The 21,470-nt window shown below is 34.5% G+C and overlaps 1 protein-coding gene across 3 annotated transcripts in view; it reads right to left on the bottom strand.

Moving 5' to 3' along the window:
- The window catches only part of EFL1 (elongation factor like GTPase 1), a 71,863-nt gene that overhangs the window by 21,526 nt on the left and 28,867 nt on the right, over positions 1 to 21,470 (bottom strand). The gene's annotated exons all lie outside the window — the stretch shown is intronic.

Genomic DNA, 21,470 nt, shown 5'->3' with positions numbered 1-21,470 from the left:
CATCCATTTAGGATTCCCCTTTTCTGTAACTTTCATCTTGTAAAATTAGATTTACAGATAGCAGGCTATCAATTCTAATCCTAATATATTTTAAAAAGCAGGCAAGTTGGAGATAACAGCCTAAATTGTAGTGATAAGAAAAAATATAGAAAAAATACTAGCTATAAATCTGCAAAACAGCTACTGTAAATGCATGTTTAGCATTGGCTGGCTGGCACATTTCAGATAATTTGCAATTATTGCCTTCAAATTCCTAAATAACAGAACATCATTTATAATTTAGTCAGAGCTATTAAAAACACTACCACAAGTGGGTGAATAATAAAGACAACAAATAAAGCTGATATTGATATATGTAGTCATTTCTCTTGATTCTCCCTGAATCATAAGCAACGAGCATTACAATACTTCTATTGCAGTATAAATTAAATGCACACGTAACTTATTATGAGAAAACTGAAACCTCTAAGTCATAATCAGTACCTGATTAAAAATTAAATTTGCATTTAGAGATTGCAGGGAGGGATTCGTGCTCCCTCCTCCTCACTCTCCCTTACATGCCAGAGTAAGGAAAAGCAGAGAAGCTCTTAACCCCAGCCCTCCATTATCACCCTAATTCTGTTCCAGGCTCTTTTTTGGCTTGGTCTTCTCTATTTGAGGCCAGAAACAAAGGGAGTCAGCTTCCACCCTATGAGATCATGAGGGAGTTTGAATTCTGAAGAGCCTGTCTGCTGCAGAGTTATCATCTGCAGAATCAGGCTGTTTCTACAGCTAAAAAGGCCAAGTGTCTGCTCAGTAGGATATGCCAAAATCTAAAATGTCACTATTTAAGAAAACTTGCCTCAAAAATAACTGGAAGCAGAACAACATTCAATGGCTTTAAATGCAGAATAGCAGATGCTACAAAGAAAATAAATCTGTATAAACTCTGTGTTGCACCTGACCTATGACCAACATGTATTTCCTCTTTTTCACTTATTCAACATGTGGTTTGAATGAAAAACAAATGCTGGATCACCACCATCACCAGGGACCGAGTAAAGGGATGGTCAGTTTTATTCTGAGCTTCTCCAGCTGGTAAAAGGAAAATGATTTAAAGTAGGAGATGAACAGATTCTTTTCACAGTGTAATGTGAACCAGAGAAATCAAGTCACCAAATCTTACTTCAGACAGACTTGGTCTTTTCTTGACAGACGTTACAATATTCTTATTACCTTAAGGAAAACCTAAAACTCTCCAGTCTTTTGTTTTACGTTTGAAGGTAAAGGTATAAATTTTTTATTTGTCTGGCAAGACTAATACACTAAAATAATAAAGATCTCCCAGTTTCCAAGAAAATTTATTAAGTTCACAACCTTTAGTTGCTTAGCTGTGTGAGCTAGCATACAGCAGTGTCCAACCCCGATAATCTATTTAAAAATTATTGGTAATGAACGTTGGAAAAAAAACTATAAACATTAAAACTTCTTCAGCAAGTTTTTGCATTACATAATTAAAAGCAACTGCTAACATATTTTCTGAATAATATTACATGAAGATGTAGCATAACTAATTCCAATGTACACATAAAATTACAATAAAAGAATTCTGCTATTATGCTGATATACTAAACTTACTGTTTATTCCCACTGAAACTTATACATTCTACTGGACATCACAGATCTCAAATGCATATTAATGTTACCTAGTTGAATGGATTTAGAAAAGCCTCTCCGAAGTTAAAAATGGGAAGCAAACAAGAGTTTAAGATTTTATCTTGTTCAGCCCTTGAATAAATATCTTGTGTCATTGTAAAACAACCATTTTGCTTCACATTTCTTTTGTTGTAAATTAACTTTCAAAAAGAAAGGAACCAAAGAGAAGAACAGAATGCCTAAGCAAGGAAGATGAGAAAAGCTAGTGCTGTTATGTTTTAGGTTAGCTAAGAATTAAGTACTAAAAAGCACTGCAAGTACTTTTGAATAGTCATCTCTCAAAGAAGAACCTAGCCTACAAAGTACGCAGTCTGTCACACTACTAAATAAATATGACATTAGGCAATGTGTTGCACATTGGTTCTATTTATTTTTTTGAAGAACTAGAGTTAAAATATCTATAGGAATTTTTAAATTCTTTTGAGTCCTTTTGAGATTAAGGGAATTACAGCGTAGAGGACCACAAAGCATGCTACCCATGCTGAAAAGTCAAGCCTACCAAGGGATACCATATGAGACTTTACAGTAAGTATCAGACTGGATTACTTTTTAATTTAGATCTAAATGCTCGTTCCTGCTGCAGAAAAATATTTTTGTTTTGAAAAAGCATTCCCACTTACTACATTTCACTAAAGTAATAGTGCACCTGAACTCTACTGGATTTCAATAACAACTGACACCGAAAAAGTATCACTCTCCAGGGCTCTGGCTCTAGGTGCTGAGGACTACCCTGAAAGAAAGGTAATTTCACAACGCTCAACACTAAGACGGAAACACCCTGACTGAATAGCGCTAGTTCTAGGAACTTGACACCATCTTTTAAAGAGACAGGCAAGATTCAAAATGTTTTGTAAATATCAAAATTATTTACATTTTTTTAAAAGTTTACAAATTCTCTCGTCTTAAAGAAGCCAAACCTACACACAGCTGTTTACCAAACTGACTGTTGGTAGCATATATGATGAACATCATCCACATTTAAGGAAACGTAACTGGATGCTTTGTTTTTACAGAAATACAGATTTATTCAGATTACTCTGATAAATCATTCTCAGTGACCAGCAACAAACATAAATCAAAATATTAAAGTTATTATTTCAAAAGTAACTGTTAATCCACAGGTAGAAAATAAATACTGAAGTTAAGATTTGCTGTTAATAGACAAGGAACTCACTATGAGCCTATAAAATAATAATAAGGAAAATCTTTTGAGTTCATTTTTGTCATTTAGAAGTAGACCAAATTATGGTATGCATCAGGGAGTATGCCTACACAGATGGAGAATGTTAGATTCATAAAGGTCCTTCTTTTGTTGAGCCCTTTATAACTATTACTCACTCTAGAAGATAAGAATAATAAATCAAGTAAGCATCAGCAGTGTTTTTACCACAAGATAAAAACATGGCAGAAATAGATAAGGACATCACGACTGAAATCATGAATGGAGTAGATTTAAGACAAATCTCCATATACTTTTTGTTTTTGTGTCCTCCTCGTAACCAGCACACCTTAGACACTAACTTTGCAGCCCTTAAAGATGAAGTACACTCTTCCAGCTGAATTCAGTTCTAAAGATCTGAACACATAATAGATCAATTTCAAGATAGATGTAATTAGTTTCTTTTGATGTAGAAAGATTCAGCATTTAATGTTCTTCCCAGATGCAAAAAAATGAAGCAGACACCCGCACCATGCATAACCTTTTCAATCAGATAAGGAAATCATTCAATTCGCAGTGTGAAAAATCAAACAAAGAAGAATGAAAGTTGTTTAAATTTTAACTTCTGCCACATTGCTACTAGCCCCAACACATCAGTTCAGTGGATCTTCTCTCACTGATGATATCACCACTTAAGAATCCTTGGCTGCTTTGGAATGGAGACACATCGAGCTTTGACACTGTAAGGAACTAAGTAAAGCGAAGAGCTAATGTTAATCTTCCCAGTAAGGTTCTGTCTCCACTGACATATATCATTTCTTATCAACGTTGTTTGCTTAGAGAGATTAAGACTTAACAATTTGCAAAGCCTCCTGGTTTAAATGCTCCAGGCACTGCACTATGCATCAGTGAAGAAAGGCCATGCAAGCTCATTCATAATTCAGCTAAGAGGTGTGATGCAAACTTCTGTAAAACTACATAATCTGAATTCTTAAAAGTTAGCAGCACGTGCCCTGCGTTTTAAAGGGAGTTTAGAGAAAGCAAGACCTTTATAATCTTGTTTGGACTGTAAAACAAATATCTTTTTCTCCCTGGTGAGAGACATTTTAAAATAAATACTTTTTAAAGGTGCTTTTAAAAATGTGTATGAGGAAACAAATTCACAAGCCCACCTTAAAAATACTACTTACTCTTAGACATTTTCAGTTTCTCCTTAAGATAAATAGGCTAACAGCCAACTAAAACAAAGAGAAGGGCAAAGTATATTTGCCAAATAATGTTAAATTAATCAAGAAATTAATGAAAGGCTCCATACCAATTATCATTTGCTTTCAAATCTATCTACAGAATTCTCCTTTGCCCATTACCTACAATTTGCCTGGAAAAATGTTATACCATTAGCACACAATTACCTATTAGAATGACTAATACCGGTTCATGGTTTCCATGTACACTTTAAGGAACAACCTCTATCCTTCCACTACTAACTTAAAAAAGAAAAAAAAAAGACTTGCAAGCTGGAACTGATATTTGGTAGGAGTAAATTCAGATACAATAGTACGCCTTTTATATTCAATATATTGTAAAATGTTTTACAAATTACTGGGATTAAATGATGGTAACTGTAGGGAGTTCGGACAAGTAAGTAGCTACTATGGCTTAAGAATGCCTTGTATTATACATTTATTGCATGAGATTTTTAAAGCATGTTTCTCTTGAGTCTCATGGGCACTGCAGAGAAACATCTAAGGGCAGAACTTGACCTTTCTATATTAGAAACTGTTTCTGGAAGAAAAGGGAATGTAAATCAAGACACAGACTACATTCTAGTTGAGATTTCATCAACTTTTTCCATAATACACTCCACATGTTAGCACAGATTGCCGGTGAGCCTCCTCATCTCATCTGTAATTGTGCACTTCCCCCTCAATTGTTCATATTTGCTTCTGAGCAGAGTGAAATTGGTTGTACAAAAACCAGAATATTGTAGAGTATTTGCATGATTTTAGCTGTTCTCAGTACTTTCTAATCATTTTACATAAAAAGATAATTCAACATCCTCTTTTGTATTCTATTTCCTCTTTCCTAATGTGTTTTCCTTCAGCTCACTCTCTAAAGATCACTAGAATCCAATAGACTTTCGAAGCATCTGTCCTAGTTTCTTCATGAGTTTCAAAGAAATTACCTAAAAAACCTACCTAAATGTGCTAGGGATTAGCAAGCAGACACTTCAATTCAGTTCCTCAATACAAAGGAGTTAATTCATAGTTTTATTGTAGAGTTTTACTTCTAGGCTCACAACAGTCTGAGGGTAAATTGAGCATAACTTTCTGATCAGATGAAAGAAAACTCAGCTATATTATTAAAAATGTTATAACAAAATTCCCTTCCCAAGGGACACAATCATGCAATAGGACATTAAATGCAATAAGTGCCTTTTGACACAAGAAGCATCTCGATGCTTTACTGCTGAATCACCGAGCAGTAAAACAAGTACCAGGACAGTCCACTGCATTCTTTTAGGAAAAAGACTAACAGTTCAAAGAAGGAAACTTTATGTCTGGTTTTAGAAGAAAATGGAAGGAAAGCAATAAAGTGACCTAATGCACATTCCACTAAAATTTCCCATTGCAAGATTATAGTTTCAAAGAGGACTGCAAATATATATAATGAGTAAACACCCATCATTTATCTTGCGCTGAGATTCTTTGGAAAAAAATACCATATACTTGATTATACATTTAGACTGCATGATAATATACACATTTCCAAACTGCTGACTGAGCTGACAATTGTAATTATGGTATTTCCTACAATTTCTCAGGCTAGAATAAAACAATTAAGGAAATTATAAACAAACAAACAAAAACAAATGAAAAACCCAACCTTTTACATTAAACAGTAATGTCTTTAAAGCGATGAAGTGAATGGATAGCAGACCCACCAGCACACAGTCCTTGTTTAAAGTCAGGCATTTATTTGTTAAAATACAAATTTGCTTTAAAGTAAACAGAATTAAACCAAAATCAGTTCACATTCCAAATCTGATTTCTGTGTTTACAAATAGGTATAGTCAAAATGAAGTATTGATTTCCTTAACTTGTTTAATGAAACAAATAAAGATGATGAAAGTATTTCAGATAATGATGTTTTTCTTTTGCTACAAAATTACTTCATTTGTCAAGCCATACTAATTTTTGGAGTTCAGAACTAAAGTAAATGATCCTGATTTTTAAATAGTTATGGTTGAACTTAATTTTAGTATGGAAACTTAGAAAGAAAGCTCATGCTTAGACCTGTAACCTTGCCCCATTCCTCTTTACTTGTTATGAAAATGATGCAATTATTTGCTGGCTTGTAGTTTCACCAAAAAAAAGAAGTATAAAAAAATCTTTACTCCAATATAAGTTACTTTAACCTTTTAATCATAAAGCATTCTTGATAGAGATAGCAAACTGTATCTTTTGTGATTTTATAAAAACGTTAGATCTTCTACTCAGGAGCAAAGATATTTTGTCCGAGCTCACACACAATTCCTTTACACATAGTAGCTCAACACGACATCATTTAAAAGCAGCAATACCAAACAACAGTAAATATGTGGACAGATCTTTGCATCGTGTGACAAGATCGAAACTAACTTCTCTTAGCCTGTACATCAAATTAACACTTCCATTACTGCATGTGGAAAGCATTTAGCACCATATAAAAAGTCTTCAAGGGTCTCTGAAATATAAACCAAATTTCAGATTTATAATTACTTCGAATAAATGATTTTAATTAGAACTGACAGCAACACATCTGAATTTACTTTTTTTTTTTTTTTTTAAATGACAACCAGAACTTTAGAGACAGTTCAGCACGGTTGTCCCAAACAAATGGAATTTAGGAATGGTTGTTTCAACATATTTACTTTGATAATCTAAAAACCCTCTGAAATGTTGACTTTTTTTTTTTTTAGTAGTAGTAGTAAATGTGCTTTAGTAAATAAATCCATTAAATTGCATAATGTACTGGAAAACAGATAAGCTCAATTCATATGGCACATCCTGTGCAAGAGAAAAAAATAGCTCAGCCATCTTCTAAGGAAGAAGAAAGCCTTCCAGAAAACAGAGCCCTAAGTGAGCTATTCAGAAGAGAATATACATTTTTTTTGGAGATGAGAAATGTGTCACAAGTGTAACTGGTTAATTCTAAAAAGTCTTCCTACTTTGTCATACAGATAAACAGACACTGGTTATCTCCTGATGATTCCCACTGGTTCAATGGGAAAAGTATTTCAAATTAAAAAAAAAAAGATATTTTATTTGTAACTCATATACTGAAACTCTCCAAGACTTCAGCTATAATGCCAACATTTGCTTAGTAGAAGCCAAAAAGATGGAGCTAATGACCCTTCAGAAAAGTGGCTGGCACATAATGATATATTGATAATAATTTTTATCCATTGAAAAAACATGGCAGGAAGAAAAAAAAGCAAAAGATAAAGTTGAAGTGTTTAGCAGAATTTAGGCTTGAATTTAGGATTATTAGAAGTTAGGCTTGATATTAATACCCAATTAGGATTGCAAAAGGAATGTACACTAAAAGTTTCAAAGTACCAGAAGAACAGGACAAGTGTCTCTGCTCCAAAAGTCCTCCAGCACATTCATAGTTTATTATATTGCTTATATTTTAGAAATATAAGAGGATAAAATTCAAAATATTTTAAAATAAACCCCTCTGATTCACTGAATACATCACAGGGGTTCATTTAAAGAAAAAAGTAGAAAAATCTAATTCAACATTTTTGCAGTGCCACCGTTAACAACATTAACTATACCAACATGCTCAGTTCTGGAAATCTATTAAGATAGGATCTTATTTTCTTGGTTTTGTAACATGATTATAAATTAGATAATAAAATTATTAATCAAGACCATCACTTCTCATCTTACTCTATTAAAATACTTAAAATATTTTCCACCTACCTTGAAATACATATAGAACTTTAAAAGACAGGTAAAGGGGAGACTGCTGTCAGCAGCCAGAAACTGAGAGGGGAAGCAATTGTACTCTGAGACTGACCAAGATAAGTGTTTAACATTAATTGAAAAGTGATGGATTATATTTCAAAATGTAGTCAAAATGTAGTCAAATTCAGTATTTATTTTCCCAGTAGACACTGGGAAGGTATTATAAAAAACATACACTATTTTCATTTTTTTTTTGAATCAGAATATTTGAGGCAAGACACAAGTGAGTGAAGATCTAAAGTTCATTAAGGTTTTTAGCACAATAGCAAATTGAATTCTCCTAGTTTCTTGACCCAACACTTTCCATAACAGAGCAAGATAACTTATTTCAGCTAACAGATCCGCAACAGCAAATGATTTCTGATTCTAAAATAAGACTAGCTATAGCATTGGCTAACAACCAACTGACCCTTAAGAGAAAATACCGTTTTATTTTTTATTCAGTTTTAATAATGTGTCCTGAAAATGGGCAGACTTCACGTGTATACTGTTTTCTTAAATTGTAGATTATAAAATAAGTAACATCTGTTACTCCCCAGAATCAATTATAAGTGGTGTTAAAATTAATGAGGCCTTCAGGCACTGATCTCGCAAAGAATTAATTTTAATCTGTGTAAGTCTTGGAGGTTCTGTCATGTTTGCCTAGAAAAGGCTACATGAACATATTGCTACAAGTTCTGCATTACATATCCAAGGTACAAAGGGAATTTAGAAACTACTACAAGAATTGCCAATTAAAAAAAGACAATGGTAGTTTAAAAACTCATTAAATATTTCTTCATTCTTGTGATGGATTTTAGAATTTAACTGTAGGATCCCAATATACTTGACTTACATTTCACCAGTTAAAAAAGAATTTGAGATTGTATTGTGTATACATTCAATGTATAAAGTGTATATAAAGTGTAATATAGATTGTATTGTGTATACATTCAATGTATAAAGTAAATGCAAAGATAGACCAATCAGTTATTGGGTATTTCAGACATCACAAGCAGAAGCAGCATACCAATTACCAAATGTGTATAATATCCTGTGGGAAATGCCCTACTGAGTCATTGACCATTTATCCTGTTAACTTGTAAGACATGCAAGTAACTAATTAAAATTCAATTTTCCAAGACCTGACCCAATGCCTAATGTTCTCTCCATGAAAGGCAATCCCCACGTACACCCCACTACATTTGACTATAAATGATTTCTGTTTCTTATTTTGTTGCTTTGGGAAATACGGCTTGAAATGTTCCAAAATACTATGAATAATGGATTATTTCAGTCTACATTATACAAAAGTTGATGTTTATTTTAATTACAATCATGAGAATTTCAAGAACAATAAAGGATAATATAAATAATATACCATTTGACTTACAGTTAAAAGAAGCCTTTAAATATCTAATTTGTAGTTACAAGCAAAAATATTTTGGGGAATAATTAATTAGAAGAAAGATTCTAACAGAAGAAAGCACCTTTCCAATGTCTTGAATTAGGCTTATTTGACATAATGGGTGTACAAATAAGTGAGACGAGATGAACAGGGAGTATCTTAATTACACTTGTTATATCAGCAACCTAGGAAGTTGCTAATAGTAAGTTATTTATTATGCATTTCAGTTTAATAGCAAAATAAATTCCAAAATGAACAGAAATGCATTCAGACACACAACAAAAAAAAAGTTCTTGCTACACAACAACTGATGACTAGGACATAAATATTGATCTCAGATTGAAAGGAGATTTGCTCTAAACATCTTGAATAAAATGTATCTGGAATAGTGACAAAATATCTCGTGAAAAGTAAAGGTGGAATTCCAGAAAGTTATCTCAAATCATTGATACACATGAATCAATGACAAAAGTACCTAAGAAATACAAAATAATACAATTCTGGATAAAATGTTCTGCTAACGTGTCATTATTGTAGCTAGAATAGTGATAAAATATAAATATTATATATAAAGAATATAGTGATAGTGATAAAAATTCTCTTTTTTTCCACAAAACCTAAACAATACTTAAATAATGAATTTTACTTCACATTAAATATTTCTGACAGTCTGCCTCTATGTAAATTAAATATATCAAAACCATACATTTAAAAATAAAAATACCTAACAAATAAGACTGTTACTCTTTATCATCTCAGCTCTTTCTCAAAAGAATAAGGTTGCCAGTTTTCCCCTATATTCTCATTGCTTCAATTAATGTATTATTATTGTAATTCATAGTCCATATAACTTTGACTTCCTAAAATATTATCTTCCTAACATGTTAACTTTTATTAACTTTAAGTCGACAAGAAAATGGGGAAAAAATATACCGAAGAGATCATTTCTAAGATAAGAGAATTCTTAAGGATACCTCAGAAGACCACATAATTGAATTGGGCTTTAAAATGCTCCCCTAATTCAAAATGGAAGAAAGAAATTAAATAGAACTAATCTTGATTTTTAGTGCACCTTACAAAAGAGTTACTACTATGGTTTAATTTTACTTACATCCTATCAGTCTACATGAAGTGATAAAATCCACAATATTGCTCTCTTCAATTGTTAAAAACAGGCATGAACAGAGACTGACAGAAGATACCGGGAAGGGAGCTTGGAACTTTATCATCTGCACATCTGGAAAACCCTTCACGTTTAATTTCCTTTTCACAAGTAATAACATCAGCCACTGAGTGCTTCATTTGCATTAGAGGACAGAAGGGGAAGAGCCCCAGCTCCAGAAGGCAGAGTCTAAGAATGGCACCTGAAATCCAGCTAGAGATGATCGAACAGCTAGCTGCCAGCAAAAAGAAGAGTCCTGACCCCCATTTCTGGCTTTCCTAGCACCAGCACTAGCATTTGTCAGACTCTTGCTGAGCCAATTCAGGAAACTAAATAAACAGAATAAAATTAACCTAATAAAAAGGCAAATTCTCCACCTCGCCCAATTTTCACTCCCTCAAGTAACAAAGCATGAATATATTTGTAAAAGACAATGCTTCTGCCCTGCTGTACAAAAAGCAAGTCATCACGTTAGTAAGAGGGAGACTCCTATGGCATGATGAAGCCAACCAGAAGGAGAAGAGGTTTAACAATCTGTCACAAAACTGGGTTAAAGCCCCTTTTCCACCCATCCCTGTAGACTGTGGAGCTAACATGGTACTGAAACAAGTAAATTTGTCTCCATGCCTCACTGCCACCCCCTCAGAAACCAGATCAGGCTGGCAAACGTTTTGCTGACTACACAGAGCAGCCCGCAGATGCGGCATCGTGTATCACCCACAAGCTCCAGCACTCACTCGGCTGCTGCTTCAACACAAAGCAAAACACAGCACGTCAGCTGCTTTGCTGAACAAAAGAAACGTGGCCACTTGCCACTGCTAGGTATCAGCTTTAAACGCCTTGGAAGAGTTCTGGTATATGCCTTTTGTTTCTACTGAAAATGGTTTGTTTCTATTAAAAATGGTTGATTACTGAAATAACTTTCTTCGGTCGAGGAGCGGTGCTTCCAACCCAGTATGTCGTACTTCCTGATGGGATTATGTATACAAAAGAATTTGTTAAAAATGGCGCAAGTTTTTAGTCTCTTTTCCAAAGTAAATGCAACCCGTGTAATCACACAGTCTCCCCTCAACAACTTTTCTACATGTTGTCAACTTCCACTAAGTTTAACTGTGACTGAGAGGAGAGGGTTCAGATATAATTCAGTTTCCACAAGTTATGTAAAAAAAATCAATGGCTGACTACTGAAGGGAGACCAAAATTGGTAAGCTCACTAAGAAGAAAAAAAAAGTCAAAACATGCTCATTGCATATCCTGCTTGGAAGCAGCTGCCTGGCGACCAGCATGCACATCCTGGCTGGCCAACTGGGACATGCACAATTAGAGGGTGGGAGTAGCTGAGAGGGACGCTGAGGATTTTAAGGACACCAGTCCACAGGAATCCAGGCTTTGTTAAGGCCACTGCTCAGAGAACTTGCTTCTTAAACATACCACAAAACAGCTAGTCTTTGGTGGAAAAAGTTCTGAAAAACAAAACCACGAGGGTTTCATATATTTTAGATCCTGTTTTGCGTGCTTCTCAATACACAGCTCTTTGCATCAATGAATCCTGTAGGCTGCCGTTAGAATTCACTCAGCAGCTCCATCAGGCTAAAGACTGGGGAACCAGTGTGAATGTCATCGCTGATATTTAAATACAATAACTGATATAACAAGAAGTACCAGCAGGTTCACATGTCCATTCAGAGTAATGGGTTCACAGTCAAGCAACACACAACGGTTAACCAAAAACATTAACACTGCGTAAGGCATTATTTGGACAATTTTCAACATATGACACTGGCAAAACATCCAAGTATTTAACTGAATATTTGTTCCTCAGTAACATTTTTCAGAAGTAGAATTAGTCACTGAAACAGACTTCTATCAGAGTTGGCAATGAGGGTACTTTAGCCAATGAAGCTTAAACTGATAGCAACAAATAAATTGACTTATGCTCAATGCATTAACTTAATCAAATATATAATATACACATTCTGAGTGCGTAGCTGTGCATGTTTTTTTTTTTTTTCCCCTCCTGAATTACGCTGTCTCAGTTTAGGCCTGCCTACATTCAAGTCCAGTATGTTCAAACCAGTATCAAGCACCTCTGAAAAACCTGCCTGCTTCACACTCATTAGGATGACAAATGTCTCCTCTCTGGAAGGAGAAGCTCTCATCTCAGGTCCTTAAATTCATTACACAATTTTTATAATGAGATCTCATTGTCTTTACACAGATAGACCCAGAACGAAAGATGGTAATACAAAACACTATCAAATTAAGTGAATTACCTACCAAACATGCATTCACAAAGAAAAGCTGCAGAACACAAAGTTTCCCTAGAGTCCATGACACTTTTGACAGTAGCGCAGCCTTAGAAAATGGAGCTGCTCATTTTTTAAATCACTGGCTTGAATTTTGCCCAAATACATAGTACACCTCATTGAAGAGAATACGATAGTAGGGAAAAATGTGTTAGAAAAATACTACATTTCTTTTATTCTTAATTAGATGCAAAAAGTATTTAAATTTGATTCCAGATATCAATGCCAAAATTTCAAAATACTGTTAAGAAATGTCAGCAACTGTTCTGCACCTTCAGACAAAAACTCAAAAGCAGTAGCCCCTTAAACATCACTCTTGCCTACCATCAACAACTGGAATAAAACAATTCTTTATAAATAAAAAATGCATACAAATGTAGATTCTGAAACTTGTAAGAAGGTGCACAAGAAGCTTTGTCTATGCTTACTATTCTCAATTCATACAGTTTTGACAATGAACTTAGAACAGCTATTACTAGCCAAGTACAAATGGAGTTTCCACTCACACTGCTTGGCTTGCAACCTCTACAGAAGAGTAAATACAAGCTTTTCCACTTAATTACCAAATGATAAACAGTGGTACACAACCTAAACTTTGAGGCTAAACTATTTAGTGCTGCCGCTTTAACACCGTTGTTTAGCAGTGCTCCTCAGTTTGACATCAGTTGAGACTCCTAAATATAGCTCTGCCTTAACTCCCCCCACAGTTCACAAGCCAGACAAAGCCAACTTTATGACTCACACCCTGATACAGGCCAAACAACCCTCACAACACTTTTGCAATTTAATTTGAAGCATGAAACAACATCAAAATCTCAAGAAAATACTTAGAAAATAACTCACTGTAACAGCCGTTATTAAGAATCTCTTAACTTGTAACCTTCCCATTTTTTATACAGAGGACTTAAATTCTCTTCAACTGTGCTCATGTGTAGTGGGATTACGTGCAAAATTAATTACAATTTGGTCATCCTCACACTCCCGAGCCCTCACCGTAACCCTCTCCTGCTTTTCTAACTCCTTGAAGAAGTTCTGGTGACAACAGACAAAAGGAAGCAAAAGAGAAATACACAAAGTAATAAGAGACTTTTGTGGCTAGTTCAGATGCACAAGCAGAGGCATTTCAGAGCCACGGGTGGCATTTACTGCAAGAATGCTGTATATTATGAGCACTAGCTCTATTACACAATACAATAAACACTTTTCACACGCGGGTGTGAAAACGTATATTGCTTCCTCCTTCATTACACAGGAGGACTGACTAAGATTAGGAAGTGTTCTAGCATGATTTTTAAAGACGTTTGAATAAATTGCCCTTGTGTATTAGTGGTTTATATTGCATAAACAATGCCAGCTAGGAGAAGGGCTCTGGGATTTGCTTAGTTTATTGTTAACTAAAATATTCTCATATATTCCTCTTTTATTAGCAGGGGATAGAAAAGCAAGGTAGTCAAAAAGCGAAGCTGAGGTAGAAAGAGTGACAGATGGAAAGGCAGAGAGGAAGGTGGAATATGAACAGAAGACAGGAGGAATTTTTAACGCTAAAATTTGGTGAGGGGAGACTCAGGTCAAAAAGTGGATTTCAGAGTCATTCCAAAGACAGGCTGAGGAAGGTTAAGTCTAATTTCCACAGTCTGGCTGTTAACTCTGCACAGAAGGCAAATAGTGTAGCTATGAAAATTAAAGGGGCATTCAGAGAGTAGTTTTCCCATGTATTTTTCCAATACAACTGTAGCTTTTCTCAGGACAAACAAAGCTATCAAACAAAAAGAGGAAGCCAAACAAGATCTTTTCATGTGACTGCAGCTACACTATACAGCCTCCTAGAGCATTATTTCCAAGTTGAGTTAATGAGGAAAAGTAGGCAACATACTGACTATGGATTTTTGACTTTCAGAGTGCTCCATGAGATTTATTTCATCTAGAGACACAGCATTTGCAGGTTTTCTATACAAAGAAACGCACATTAAAAACAAGAATCCAAAGCTGTCGCCATACTGACAGAGCTATCAGCTGACACCTTTACCCAGAATTGAAATAACTACACATTTTTGTATTGCGTGAAAAAAGCACCCTCTAGACTCACATTAAATAGGATTTAGAAAACAATTTAAAGGATAAAACAAGTTAGCTGATTTCTATTCCCATTTCCAGAAAATTCCTATACATTTCTTTATAAGACTACTCTCTAAATACCCTCTTATTTCAAGGAATCATCATCATACTACTACTAACAATAATAATAATTCAGATGCCCAGAATTTTGATTGCATTTGATATTCAACTTAAAATATAATCCTTATCAGACAGTCACACATTTGTCATGAGAAACAGAAACTTCATTCTACCTTTTCAGCGAAAAACAAAGAAAAGTACCTGCTTTTTTCTTCAGAACTGTTTTGTTTGCTCAAAGTATGAAGAGGGGAAATTCAATTTAAAAGAGTTTCATTTTTGCATACCCTAGGAAAAGAGATTATACACAAATAGAGAACTATAAATTCAAGAGAATTACAAATTTTCTATTGCTAAAAAGTCTTTTATACAGAGAAAAACTTCCCAATCTACTTTTCTGAAGCTGAAAAAGGTAAGACTAAAGCAAAAACTAAATCAGAAGATGTGAACTATGGAAGAACAGCAACAAACTGGATTTAACCAACAAAAACTACACTTCCTAGGAAAAAAAAGTTCTCTACCACTTATTCATTTCCTTCTATTTCAGGGCACAGAGAGGATAATGTGATGACTAAACTAATTTCTAGATCCAAGTTTCTACTTCCCCCAAAAAGTAACACACGGTATATTTCACTGCAGATAGATATCAGAAGTAAAAATATTTTTTATAATTAATCTGATTATCTAGGGAGCTTGGTTGTGTTGAAGGATGTGTTGGGAAGAGTCTATTGTTCTCATTGAGACTGCAAAAGGATAAAGAAGCAGCACTGCAAATGAGGCCAGGCAAGACATAAACTATGTTCCACACACATTTAAAATAACTCTCTAAGATACAGAAAACAAAGATTATCCAAACTGGTAATTTCACAATTTAATGTGAAATTTTACACCTTCCAATGTCTTTGCAATTCCACTCTTTAAAAGCTTTGGCTAAAAGACACCTATGAGACAGTATTCCTGTTATATTTTTGTTTAGCTATTTGCTCCTAAGTATAGCATGCTTGATACTATGACAAATACCTATGTTTCATAACTACCTTTGCTACGAAGCTGAAAAATAAAAATTGAACATTATCAGACCAGAACAGGTGAAGGTACAGCCAGCTGATTAAAAGTACGCACTTCGCTTTGTGATTAGATGAGTAAGTAGCACTGACTACAACACATTCATTTAAAACTTTTTTTTTTTTAATTCATGGAACGGAAAAAAGGAAAATATATCTATAAAATAGGTCTGTATGTGTATACACACACTTAAGTGTGCCATTTACACCACGGTAAAGTCAGTTAATTTTCAGGCACAGTGAACTAAAATCATGCATAAATCAGTGGCAGAAAAAAAAAAGAATTTTCCATAGAAAGGCATATTCTAGATTAATGCTTATTTTCTGGAAATAGTTTTCCATGTGTTAGTCTTCCGTGGAAGTTTGTAGTCAAAAATATTTACAGAGACAATAAGTATACAACATTCATTGAAATGTTATATTTGTATATGTGAGTAATAAATTTCAAACCTGACTCAAGAGTCGCACCCATCCATTGGGCAACAGAACTGTTAATTCTTTGGCAATCAAAATCACATAGCACAGCTTGAATTTCATACAAATGATTCTGAATACTACTCGCATGCAATCTCAAACCAACATTTAGTTACAGAACACACTGGAGCGGCTTTGGCTATGTTAAGTTATCCCCCACTTGAAGCCTGTACTTAAGGTGATTATTTTGTACCTATTCCTGAAATGTTCATAGTTTGAATTTTAGAAAATCTCAGCCACGTTAAACAAAAGAAACATTCTTCTAAAATAGCTTTCTGAAAGGTAAAGTTTACTACTTCTGCAAATGGAAGTCTCCAGCACATTTAATTAGAAGTAGGAAAACAATCCTAATACCACTTAGTACAAAGGGATGAAAAGTTTTATAGTCTAACACAGATCCTTGTTAAATCGGGTAATTTTCACCTCTGTTGAAAACTGAACCTTAAACGCTAATTCCTCAAATTTTGCATTCTTGCTGAGCATCTCAGCCATTTACTCTGGTGCCCAAATTCATCCCTGAACTAATGTTTCCCAATTCATTATGCAATATTTCATGGCTGCACTAACAGGTGGAATATCTTAGATACAGAGTTCTGACAACTCTGAGTACAAAACTGAAGTCACTTTGGTTCATCTATCATAGATCCTCATTTAGTAATGGATACATGTCTCTTCAGAGATTTTCTACCAATCAAGACAAATTAGATGTATCCTGTTAGAACCACATTTATAAGAAGGGAGAAAGCACACAGCTATAACAAACACCCACCTAGTAAACAATACTTATATTCTGCTTTAAAAGAGCATACTACCAGTTAGAAAACAAGCAAAACAACACAAAAACGTACACCAAGTACATTTTATAAGTAGATTGACAGATGGTATAGTTTTCAGACATTTCAAATGAAGCCGTGAGGTATTTTCTCCAAATCAGCAGTGATGTATCTCAGTATGTTGGAAAAAATCCCACACAATGTTGCAGAGGTGAGCTTAGCCAATAGTCTCAGAACTTCACCTTAAGACTTCTATTACCATTCTACACTGGTGACACTAAATACTTTATGGCTTTCATTCTTATATGGTATTAAAATATACAAGGTATATTAGCCAAGTAATGAGTATTTTGGTAGATAACTGTTCTCCCTTTATTATACATTCAGTTTCGTAGGGGGAGAGACTGAAAATAATGCCTCAATGCTGACTAAAGCAAGTAACTGTGAATTACTGGGGAAAATCCCTATCCTTTCATTTTAATCTAAAGAGACATGGAAAATCACACCCAACCAAGTACTCACACAGAAGATTTGGAAATTCTGGAGATAAGCCAGTTAGTATCTGGGACCTAAACCCACAAACAGTTAGCTATTGAAAGGCTGAGTAACATCTTCCCAGAGGCAATGGCTATACAAGTCAATTCTCCACCCTTACACAAAGAAAAGGAATAACCTCCTTTAGCACTGGCCCTGAATTCTGATCCAGACTACATTTTTAGCAATATAAATTCATTTAATAACAGGCATCTAATAAATTTGAAGCCCCAAAGCCAAAAATCACTTATTTCTGAAGCTAACACAAGTGATAAACAGAGATGACTGCCTGCACCTCAAACCCTCTTTTCCAGTCTATTTCTAGGTCTTCTCTATTAAGTAGCTCCAGAACATGTGCCTGCTGCTGTGCTGTGAACTTCTTCAAGCAGCAATGGAATGAAATTGCCCTGATTCTTATAAGTCCCACTGCTGCCCACAGGCACATAAGTAGCAACAACAAACATCAACAAGTCTGGGCAGTTTTTCTTCTGATCTGGGAAACCTCAAGCATCAGCAGTATCTGTCTGCATACAAACCCTGAACAATCAGGAATGCTTGCCTCTTATTTGGAAGATTACCTATAAAAATAATTTTCATTTACAGGAAAGCTCAAATTTTGCAGATGATAGTAACTAAAAGTTGCTTCAAAACTGATACAGAATGCTTCACTGAATTAACTCCTTTCCTCAAAAACTTAATTATTTGAATTTTTGACATTATAATCCAGTGTGGTCAAGAGCAAACTTAAAGGCATTTTTGGCCAGAGGAACATAATATGACTTTAACGTGAATTATCTTAATACAGCCCGATTTTAAAATATGACGAAAAACTTGCATTCCAGTGGAGAGACTAAACACATTTTTAAGATCTCATAATAAAACCCTGAAAATTAGAGCAGAGAACATTCCAGAAGCACTACAGAATTTAGAAGTGGTTTTCTTCAGAAAGAATTACTACACACGATTTCCTTTTATAGTCTTAAGAAGCTACACTCAGAAAAACAAAAAAAAAAAGATCAAGCTACTGAAAACACCATTTAAAACCTTCAATATCAAAAAACCAACAACACAGCTTAAAAGGCTTTATAAGGAAACCATTAACCATTTGAAACATTTTTTTCCCCAAAAAAACTTTAGCTATGTTAACAGAGATGCAGATGTCAGTGTTGTATTTCTGACCTAAGACTAGTCTTACTTTTTCTTCTCCACTGATCTATGCCCTAGTGATATGTTGATATTGGTTTGAAAACAAGATAATGAATCATTTATTGCTTTTGCAATCAAGTTTGTCAAATCAAATCCCATGAAATGAAATCACAAATAAAACAATTAGCAGAAATGGTAAGGCAAATAGGGTAAAGGAAACTTATCAGATAATCAGCAAAATACACTTCTACTTTCATTTGATACCAGTGCATTAGCTGTGCACCGTGCTATGCTACATTGCCCAATAAGCAGCACAAATTACTCAGCCTGCTTTTTGTAACACAAAGCAAAGAGCAGGAACTGCAAAAGGACTAAGTCCATTACAGCAAAAAGAGTTAAGAAAAAATGGTTTCAGTATCCAGCTCTGATAAAGGCCAAATCACAGATCAACTACAATGTCCTTAGCTCAAAGAAACAATTTAAACGTATTCAATTTTTCAACAATTTAACTATTTATAAAACACTGATTGGTAGGAAGTTAATGTAGATACAATAATGTCAGGTAAACTCATTGTTTCATAGAGATAAAACATCATGCAATAAAATCCATTCAATTATATCTCTTACTGAATAATGCTCTACTACTATAAAAGTAGTTAAAAATACAAGTTCTTTTTTTTTTAATGGGGTTGTAAGATGGCAGTTAGTGATTAAAATCATAAGTGTTCCAAAACTAAAGACAAAGGTTTGGGTTTTCTTTGTTTCATTCACTATTTTCTGCTAATTTCAGTAATATTCTTGAGAAAGACTGCCCTCCTGTGTTCACTGATCTACGCTGAGATGAGACAGGCCACGCAGCTGGAATCACTTCAAGCTTTTTTTTTTTTTTTTTTTAATAATCACATTACTGATTCAGAGATTGAAATTAGCCCACCAAATGTTTGCACAGAAATAAAAGGCTGGTGCAACAGCAGTACTGTTCCTAGGGCTTTCACATAAGGTGGTAATGCTTGCTGGCTGGCATGAGTCCTAGAAAGCCATTCTGGGCCTTTAAAATGGCATCGCTGTTTGCAGCTGCTCTTTGCTTTTAACAGAGGCTGCTTATTAAAAGCTCCTAAATTGTTCGATGAAGTCCTAAAGGAATAAAATGCTTGTTAGACACCTTGTAATGAGGTTAGCTATACTACTACATGGCAACTCTTCACACCAACTGCAGCTGTACAGCACACATCTTTAGAAAGGTACAGAAAAATCCCTAAGTATGTACCCATAATCACCTAGTTCCCATGTCATATTGTTTAAGCTTCAAGATTCCTTTAAGTGCTTTATAAATAATTAAAATTTGAAAGAACACTGTGTGGGAAAACAAGCATTTTAGAAGAGGAAAAGTCTAAGGTACCCAGCAGTCAGTCCTCCAGGAAGTCTGCTCATAGCGAGCTGACACCAGGAGTGACTTCTACATCCCTGCTTTTAACATCATCATTTGATCAGTTAAAGAAACAAATGCTCTTAATTTTCTAAAACACTTGATACTCACAGAGCTAACTGCATTTGAAAATATTCAGGAAATTATCTAGCCTCTTATGAGCACTATGCGAAAGCACTATAGAAGTAAGCAGAAAACTTTGCTTTTAGCAGTACTCAAACACAGAAATCACTTACATAGTGGTACTGGCAGCTCTATGAAAAATCTGATTTGGATATGTGAGCAAATAAGACTATTGTTGTGATACTTGTGGATAAAAACAGTATACAACTCAATTTTAGGATGCATGTTACTCTGAACTTGTGCACACAAGCATGTGGCACACTTTGAGATACACTGGAATAAAATCTATCACTTGATGATCCTTCAATTATTTACTCCTAAAAACAGAAAAGAAATCATCACATAACACTGACAAATTTTAACAAAATCACTTTTATATATATATATATATATATATATATAGCCACACTTTAAAAGTACTGCCAGTGTTTTCAGAAACATGGTCTTTTTTTTTTTTTTACATCAGCATTTGCTTGAATTACTTAAAATTAAGAATCAGTAACTTCAGCATGAGGATCCTATCCTTTCATCTGTACATGACACCACAACAAACACTACATCTTTTTGCCTATTTAAAATACATTTTTGTGCTACCTTCAACAACTCTTTTGTTACTAAAACATTTCTAACCCTTTTGGATAGAACAAAAAAGGCATTTTGCCTTCTATTATAGGACAGCAAAAAGAAAAAATAAATTTCGTGCCAAACACATTTAACAAAAAGGAAGGGATTAAAAAAAGGAAGCTATTATGTGCATCTGGAGGGCATGTGCTTGCTCAATCTTAACTTGGGAGCCCAAATTATTTGCTGCTCATACATTCCCTTCTAATATTCCTTTGTCACTCTGGGGAATGCCCATTAAGTTCTTTTTATCCTCTTCAACCACAAAAATATCAGAACAAGTGTTACAAAATGATGCTTTTCCTGTATTTGTACTTCTCCTTTGTCGGTAAGGCAGAGGGGGAAGATTCTATATATTCTTCCCCAGGAACAAGTGAATCAACTGTCTCCACTTCCTTACATTCTCCAGAATA

This window comes from Anser brachyrhynchus (assembly GCF_964034855.1).
Source record: "Anser brachyrhynchus genome assembly, chromosome: 11".
NCBI lineage: Eukaryota > Metazoa > Chordata > Aves > Anseriformes > Anatidae > Anser > Anser brachyrhynchus.
This window is presented reverse-complemented; position numbering and strand designations above follow the sequence as displayed.